The following is an 8,588-nucleotide window of genomic DNA, read 5'->3' as shown; positions in this document are numbered from 1 at the left end:
TGAAGATTCACAAAGCAGCATGCCTTTATCAGATGACATTTCACAACACAATGTTCAACGAGGTTAGAAGAAAAAGGCAGTAATTCTACCGCTGCACCACCGTTGCCGCCCTGTTGCGATGGAACTTTTGCAAAACGTTTAGATGCTTGAAATATGGCAAATAGCTAATGTGATTCTAGCTATTCAAAAAAAAAAAGCTCAGTTATCTTCAAAGCACCGTGGATAATTACTGGGCTCCACAGAAAAAGAATCAATTTAAAATTGGGAATAGATGGGGCAATTTAGAAGTAAGAATGCAGAAAATGAAGTCAGTTTGTGTTTATGAAAATTAGGTCATGCTTAACAGATCTGGAATCATTTGAGGATACATACAAGCTCTGCAGTGTAATGTATGATTTGATCATTTCAAACTCAGAAAAATAGATATGCAGATTAAATTGAAACAAGGTTAAAAAGAGCAGTGATGTGGAACAGTGGGCTGGTAGTCTGCATGGGGATAAATACCAATGGGAGAAATAATTCCTTCTGGTGGCACTGTGGCACAGTTGGTGGAGCTGCTGCCTCACAGCGCCAGAGACCTAGGTTTGATCCTGTCTCGGATACTGTTGGTGCGGAGTTTGCACGTTCTCTCTGTCACCACGTGGATTTCCTCTGGGTGCTCTGGCTTCCTCTGTCATCCCAAAGACACACAGGTTTGCAGGTTAATCGGTTGCTGTAAATTGTAAATTGCCCCTAGTGTGTAGCAAGTGGATGCAAAAGTGTGATAACATAGAAGTATTGTGAACGGGTGATCAATGGTTGATGTAAACTTGATGGGCTGAAGGGCCTATTGCCATGCTGTATCACAATCAATCATTTATTCATATCAGGGTCTTGTTATGTCTCGGGATTTTATGCAAGATCTTCCACTTGCAATATCACCATCATCCATCAAGAGCACACATTTAGTTGCCCATTATCTATGTGGGAAAGTGATTGAACTTGTTACTCTGCAGCAACTTATTGGGTTTTAAGTGAGATTTTTTCATTCTCCTGAGATGTGAAATTCTTATTGAATTTATTATTAATGATAATTACTTTAACTATATTATTTATTACAGCTGAGCAACAACTGCCTGACACAAAAGAGCATTGTTATTAATGGTGGCGAAGTCTGGAAACTTAGTGTAAAGGATGCTGTAATGTATTCCTGCTGTTAATAACAGCAGGATTCATTTGAAACAGGAAGAATTAATGGTGAAATAAAAATGGGGAATGAGCACTATTTGCAGTCCATAGAACCAGAATCCCACAACAGAAAGCTTTTAACAAGTACACCCAAGACCAAAGACTGATGCTGTTTGTTTGGATCTTAAAGTTTAGTTTGATATTCCTTGAGAAGGATAAAATAGCCAACTCATAAGTTTATAAGTGATAGGAGCAGAATTAGACCATTCGCCCCATCAAGTCTACTCCACCATTCAATCATGGCTCATCTATCTCTCCCTCCTAACCCCATTCTCCTGCCTTCTCCCCATAAACCCTGATGCCCGTACTAATCAAGAATCTATCTATCTCTGCCTTAAAAATATCCATGGACTTGGCCACCACAGCGTTCTGTGGCAATGAATTCCACAGATTGACCACCCTCTGACTACAGAAATTCCTCCTCATCTCCTGTCCACATCCTCTCTATCCAGGCCTTTTATAATCGGTAAGTTTCACTGCAGTGTCCCCTCATCCTAAACTCCAGCGCGTTCAGGCCCAGTGCCATCAAACGCTCCTTACTCCGCTGTTTTGAATAAATCACAGAGCATGGGTACAGGCATGGAGACAAGGCCTTTGGCCCACTGAGTCAACAATGACCATTGAATACTAATCCTAATCTCATTCCATTTTTTTCTCACCACATTCTGTCTACTCCTGCCAAATATTGCCACTCACATTCACACCAGAAACCAGATCCAAGTTTCTGGATCATTGGGACTTATTTTGGGGAAGGTGGGACCTGTACAGAAAGGATGGGTTGCACTTGAACCCGAGGGGGACCAATATCCTGGCAGGGAAATTTGCAAAGGCTACTGGGGAGACTTTAAACTAGAATGGTTGGGGCGAGGGACTCAAATAGAGAAAGCTAGTAGACAGAATGGGAGGCAGGAAGCAGAAAAGGGAAGCACTCGGGCACGAGGAGAAAGAAAAAAAGGAAATAAACAGAGAATAAGATGCGGGGGGTTTCTTAAATGTGCATATTTTAATGCTAAGAGCATTGTAAGAAAGGTGGATGAGCTTAGAGTCTGGATAGACACCTGGAAGTATGATGTTGTGGCGATCAGTGAAACATGGTTGCAGGAGGGCTGTGATTGGAAACTAAATATTCCCGGATTTCGTTGCTTCAGGTGTGATAGAATTGGAGGGGCAAGAGGTGGAGGTGTTGCATTACTAGTCAGGGAAGATATTACAGCAGTGCTTTGGCAGGATAGATTGGAGGGCTCATCTAGGGAAGCTATTTGGGTGGAACTGAGAAGTGGGAAAGGGGTAGCAACACTTATAGGGGTGTATTTTACTTCGGAGTCACGTGAGTGATTCCGTGAAGAACCCGTTCAGTACGCATGCGGGGCATTACATCCAGCAGAGCAACAGCGGCACAGTGGGAGTCGGGCTCTCCCGCTATGGAGGTGAAAGAACGGACCGTCAGGTAAGTTGACGTCAGTTTCCTTCACAGGGAGCCTTCTGCTGTCCGGCAGAGAAGAAAGGTTCTGCAACAAACCTGTCCCCCGCTCGACTCCACGGAGGAGCATTTCCATCGCGGGGGCAGCAACAAGGCTGTAGGATCGCTTACCCGGCGCTCCGCTATCCCAACACGGGCCGAGCCCAGCCCCACTAGCGCTTCAGCAGCGGGCTGGACGTAACGCCACGGAGGCGTCCGGCCGGTGGCTCCGACTTATCGGTCGGGACGCCTTTCATAGAAACATAGAAACATAGAAATTAGGTGCAGGAGTAGGCCATTCGGCCCTTCGAGCCTGCACCGCCATTCAATATGATCATGGCTGATCATCCAACTCAGTATCCCGTACCTGCCTTCTCTCCATACCCCCTGATCCCCTTAGCCACAAGGGCCACATCTAACTGCCTCTTAAATATAGCCAATGAACTGGCCTCAACTACCCTCTGTGGCAGAGAGTTCCAGAGATTCACCACTCTCTGTGTGAAAAAAGTTCTTCTCATCTCGGTTTTAAAGGATTTCCCCCTTATCCTTAAGCTGTGATCCCTTGTCCTGGACTTCCCTAACATCGGGAACAATCTTCCTGCATCTAGCCTGTCCAACCCCTTAAGAATTTTGTAAGTTTCTATAAGATCCCCTCTCAATCTCCTAAATTCTAGAGAGTATAAACCAAGTCTATCCAGTCTTTCTTCATAAGACAGTCCTGACATCCCAGGAATCAGTCTGGTGAACCGTCTCTGCACTCCCTCTATGGCAATAATGTCCTTCCTCAGATTTGGAGACCAAAACTGTACGCAATACTCCAGGTGTGGTCTCACCAAGACCCTGTACAACTGCAGTAGAACTTCCCTGCTCCTATACTCAAATCCTTTTGCAATGAAAGCTAACATACCATTCGCTTTCTTTACTGCCTGCTGCACCTGCATGCCTACCTTCAATGACTGGTGTACCATGACACCCAGGTCTCGCTGCATCTCCCCCTTTCCCAATCGGCCACCATTTAGATAATAGTCTGCTTTCCCGTTTTTTGCCACCAAAATGGATAACCTCACATTTATCCACATTATACTGCATCTGCCAAACATTTGCCCACTCACCCAGCCTATCCAAGTCACCTTGCAGTCTCCTAGCATCCTCCTCACAGCTAACACTGCCCCCCAGCTTAGTGTCATCCGCAAACTTGGAGATATTGCCTTCAATTCCCTCATCCAGATCATTAATATATATTGTAAATAGCTGGGGTCCCAGTACTGAGCCTTGCGGTGCCCTACTAGTCACTGCCTGCACAGACCTGCCCCCCCGCTCGACTCCACGGAGGAGCATATCATCTCGCGGGGGCAGCAACAAGGCGGTAGGACCGCTTACTGGGCGGTCCGCTACCCCGACATTGCGACCGAGCCCAGCCCCGCTAGCGCCTGAGCATCGGGCTGGATGTAAAAGCCAAGGAAGAGGCTTTCCGGCCGGTGGCTCCGACTTATCGGATGGGGACGTCTCTCCACCCAGGCGGGGGAGAGACAGCCGCCTGAGCTGCATGGAGCGGCTCTTGGAGCAGGAGCTCCAGCGAGGTGCACCCCAGGATATACTCCAAATATAGAAGCAAAGAGGTCCTTCTGCAGTTGTACAGAGCCCTAGTGATACCACACCTAGAGTATTATGTGCAGTTTTGGTCCCCTAATTTGAGGAAGGGCATTATTGCTATTGAGGGAGTGCAGCATAGGTTTACAAGGTTAATTCCTGGGATGGCAGGACTGTCATATGCTGAGAGAATGGAGCAGCTGGGCTTGTACACTCTGGAGTTTAGAAGGATGAGAGGGCATCTCATTGAAACATATAAGATTGTTAAGGGTTTGGACAAGCTAGAGTCCAGAATCAGGGTGCACAGTTTTTAAATAAGGAGTAAGCCATTTAGAACGGAGACGAGGAAACACTTTTTCTCTCAGAGAGTTGTGAGTCTGTGGAATTCTCTGCCTCAGAGGGCGGTGGAGGCAGGTTCTCTGGATGCTTTCAAGAGAGAGCTAGATAGGGCTCTTAAAAATAGGAAATGGGGAGAATGGGGAGAAGGCAGGAACAGGGTACTGATTGGGGATGATCAGCCATGATCACATTGAATGGCGGTGCTGGCGCGAAGGGCCAAATGGCCTACTCCTGCACCATTGTCTATTGTCTATTGTCACCCACCCATGTTCTCCAGGGATGTGGTCTGAGCCAATGATAGACACAAAAAGCTGGAGTAACTCATCGGGACCGTTCTTGTCTCGACCCGAAACGTCACCCATTGCTTCTCTCCAGAGTTGCTGCCTGTCCCACTGAGTTACTCCAGTTTTTTGTGTCTATCTTCGGTTAGTTCTTCCTGCACATATTGTGTGAGCCGCTGAGTTACTCCAACACTTTCTGTCTACCCTTGATGAACCAGCATCTTCAGTTGCTTGTTTCTGCAGTACATTATTATTAGTACATTTGCTCAAGGGATGCATATATTGCCGCAGATTGTGGCATTTGTTGTCCATCACTACCTGACAAGTCAGCCAGCTGGTGGATCAGGAGTTACACCTCAGCCAAACTGTGCCTGGAAGGCAGATTCCTTTCCTTGAATGACTTAAGTGAAGCAGATTAATTTTTATGGCTATTTCCTGGTTTAGTAATTAAATTCTCCAGATTTTGTAATTATTGTTGCTGAATCTCACAAATTCAATTTTTCAGCAATTGCTTGAATTTAAGCTCCTCAGCTATAAGGGTGAGAATCAAATTCACATTGATGGATCAGTGATCCATAACATTGATGATCAGTGATCCATAACTCAGGCTGTTTCAGACTATTGACACTCAAGGTTCTGTCACTGTTGTCCTGCTAGTTTCACTGATCGTGTCACTCCAATATCAGCTCTTCCAGAGCCAACAATCGAGCCTGGTGAGCACCACCTTTCCTTGCTGGCTCTGATTGGTTCTGTACCTTTTCATACCTCTAATTTCCCTCTCCCTTGACTCTTATTCCGAAGAAGGGTCTCGACGTCACGTATTCTTTTTCTCCAGAGATACCCCAGCATTTTGTTCTATCTTTGCTGTTCACCAGCATCTGCAGTTCCTTCCTACTACCTAAAGGATAAATTCCATAACTTAATCCTTTTGCCACCGCACTACCGTAGTAATGGTGATAATATTAAGATTAAACGAGAACTTACCAGTTTGAAGTTTGATCGTTATTTTATGAGGAGTAACTTTGAGGGATTACATGAAGAACCCCGCCAGGACGCATGCATGCCATTCTTCAAAGCAGCGGTGTGAAAACACAGATAACTGTAATGGCTAAACATAGTAAGATTAGAGAAGAGATACCAGTTGAGTATATGCTCAAGGGTGGGAGTGGTGGGCACGTAATCTCTCAACGTTACTCCTCATAAAATAACGATCAAACTTCAAACTGGTAAGTTCTCGTTTAATCTTACTACTTTACTTCGGAGTCACGTGAGTGACCACGTGAAGATTTTAAAGCTCTGTGATTTCATGCCGAGTCCATGCATCACATCTGCCTTGATTATGGGGAGAATAGTGTTAACATCATTAGACATCAATACGATATTGAAAACCCAACGATAAATATATTAACACCAAATTATAGCCCCTATTTATGGGGTAAAATTATATTACAGAACTTACAATTGTTTCTGCAAATGTTCCAGGTTCAATGACTGGTTTGTTATAAAATCGTTGGAAAATTTTCTCCGTTGACCATCCTGCTGTCTTGAGGATTTGGTCCATAGGAACATCCAACTTCATAGCTGCCGATGTAGCTGCAGCCCTGGTGGAGTGAGATTTAAAAATGCTAGTGTCTACTCCAGCCTTTATTAGGACCTGTTTTAGCCATCTAGAGATGGTCTGCACTGTCACTTTTTTGAGTGGCTGTTTGTAGCTGATTAAAAGTGACATTTCTTTGCCTCTGATGATCTTAGTATACTCCATATATAATAGTAACTGTGTTACAATACAGAGACAATCATCTGTCGGGTAGGCCCTGAATTCTGTTTTTTAGGCCTGCTGACCCCTGTCTGTTCTGTTTGACTAATTCATTGATGTGAAAAGTTAAATTCCAGATGAAATAATCATGTTGTCCAGCCTTAGTTTCTGTAGCGACTGGATCCTTTGTGCCGTGACCAAGGCCATCAGCATGACTGTTTTCATAGTCAGTTTCTGTAGGGACAGAGCTGTAGCTGGAGACCAGTTTCTTAACATGGTCAGTACAATGCTCACATCCCATATTTGCGAGTACCTGGTTCTTGGGGGATTAACATTAAAATGCCCCTCATGAGTTTGGTTACCAGGGTGTGTCCCAACAGAATGCCGCTCCGTTCCTTGCCACAGGTATGTTGACAGAGCACTTCTGACGCAGTTGATGGCACTATGACTGAGCCCTTCATCGTAATGGAGGCTTGCCAGGAATTCCAGAACAGACGGGATGTTCATAGATCTGTGGGTGATGTTATTGTTGTGACAGTACTTTTCACATTTCTTCATGACACCAAGTACTGTTTTTTGGTGGACTGTCAGTGGGTCGCTGAAATATTATCCACTGTTCGGTCTTTCAGTCCCAGGTGTAGTAGAGGTGCTTTCAAACTCTACAAATTAATAGGTTTATATAATTATGACATGGGTAACTTCCCCTTGTTGCGGGATGAACCAGTAAATTAGGTCTATGATGGATGGTGATGCATGGTTCTAATACCATGTCGAGTATCACCGGGATCCATGGTTGAGTAAGCCAATCGGGTACTATCAAAATACCAAACGCGGAGTCTTGCTGTATATTCCTTAATACCCGACTGATGAGGCAGAAAGGAGGGAATGCATAAATAAACAATATCCCCCAATGAAGCGAAAATGCATCTGTTGCCGCTGCCCCAGGTTCTGGTTCCCATGAACATAATTCGATAACTGGTGTGAGCCTGGATGCGAATAGGTCGATATCTGGTGTTCCATACCGTGCTGTAATTTCAGCAAATACATTTTTATCCAACATCCATTCAGTGTTTTCTTTGAATTTGCGTGACATGTAGTCTGCCCCTAAATTTAGTTTACCTGGTAAGTAGGTAGCTGATATCCAAATATCTCTCTGGATACACTATTGCCAAATTGTGTTGGCCAGATTGTCACATGATGTCGATTTGTTTCCACCCATAAGGTTGATATAGGCTACCATGGTGGTGTTGTCAATTTGTAGTCTAACATGCTGGTGATATAACCCAGAACAATATGACTTAAGGCCACGGGATGCATTTAACATTCCCAGGTAGTTTATGCCCAGTGTTTGTAATAATGATGCCTCCTGTGCATTCCATCTCCCCCACAGCTGGAGATGGAATTGGTAGCACCCCAACCAAGTGCACTGGCATCAGTTTGTAGAACCATAGACGGGTTGCTGATAATGTTAGGATTGGAACAATGCCTAATGTTATCTTTCCACCATTTTAGTTCCATTATGGCCTCTGTTGGTAGCTTCATTGGTCTGTCAAAATGACCACCATAATTTTTGAGTGCTCGTATTTTAGCCCTCTGTAATTTTTGATAATGTAAGGTCCGATTTGTGTGGCTGGACGCGCAGCCACTATTATGCCAATTATTCTTGCTACCAGTCTGATGGATGGTTTTGTGATGTCAATGATTTTGCTGCAAACCTCCATTAAGGCTGTAACCTTTTCTTTCGGCAAAGTCACTGACATGTGAACTGAGTTAAGGGTGAACCCCAGATGATCCATTGTGTTAAATAACATCTGTGGTCACCTCTAATGGGTACTGTATAGTAAGCATCTTTTAAATCGATGCTTGCCATGTAGTAACCTTAGGAAATCAATTGCATAGCAGTAACAAAGGTTTCCATCTAGTAATGAATATATAG

The sequence above is a fragment of the Leucoraja erinacea genome, chromosome 1 (assembly GCF_028641065.1).
Source record: "Leucoraja erinacea ecotype New England chromosome 1, Leri_hhj_1, whole genome shotgun sequence".
NCBI lineage: Eukaryota > Metazoa > Chordata > Chondrichthyes > Rajiformes > Rajidae > Leucoraja > Leucoraja erinaceus.
Note: the sequence above shows the minus strand (reverse complement) of the source record.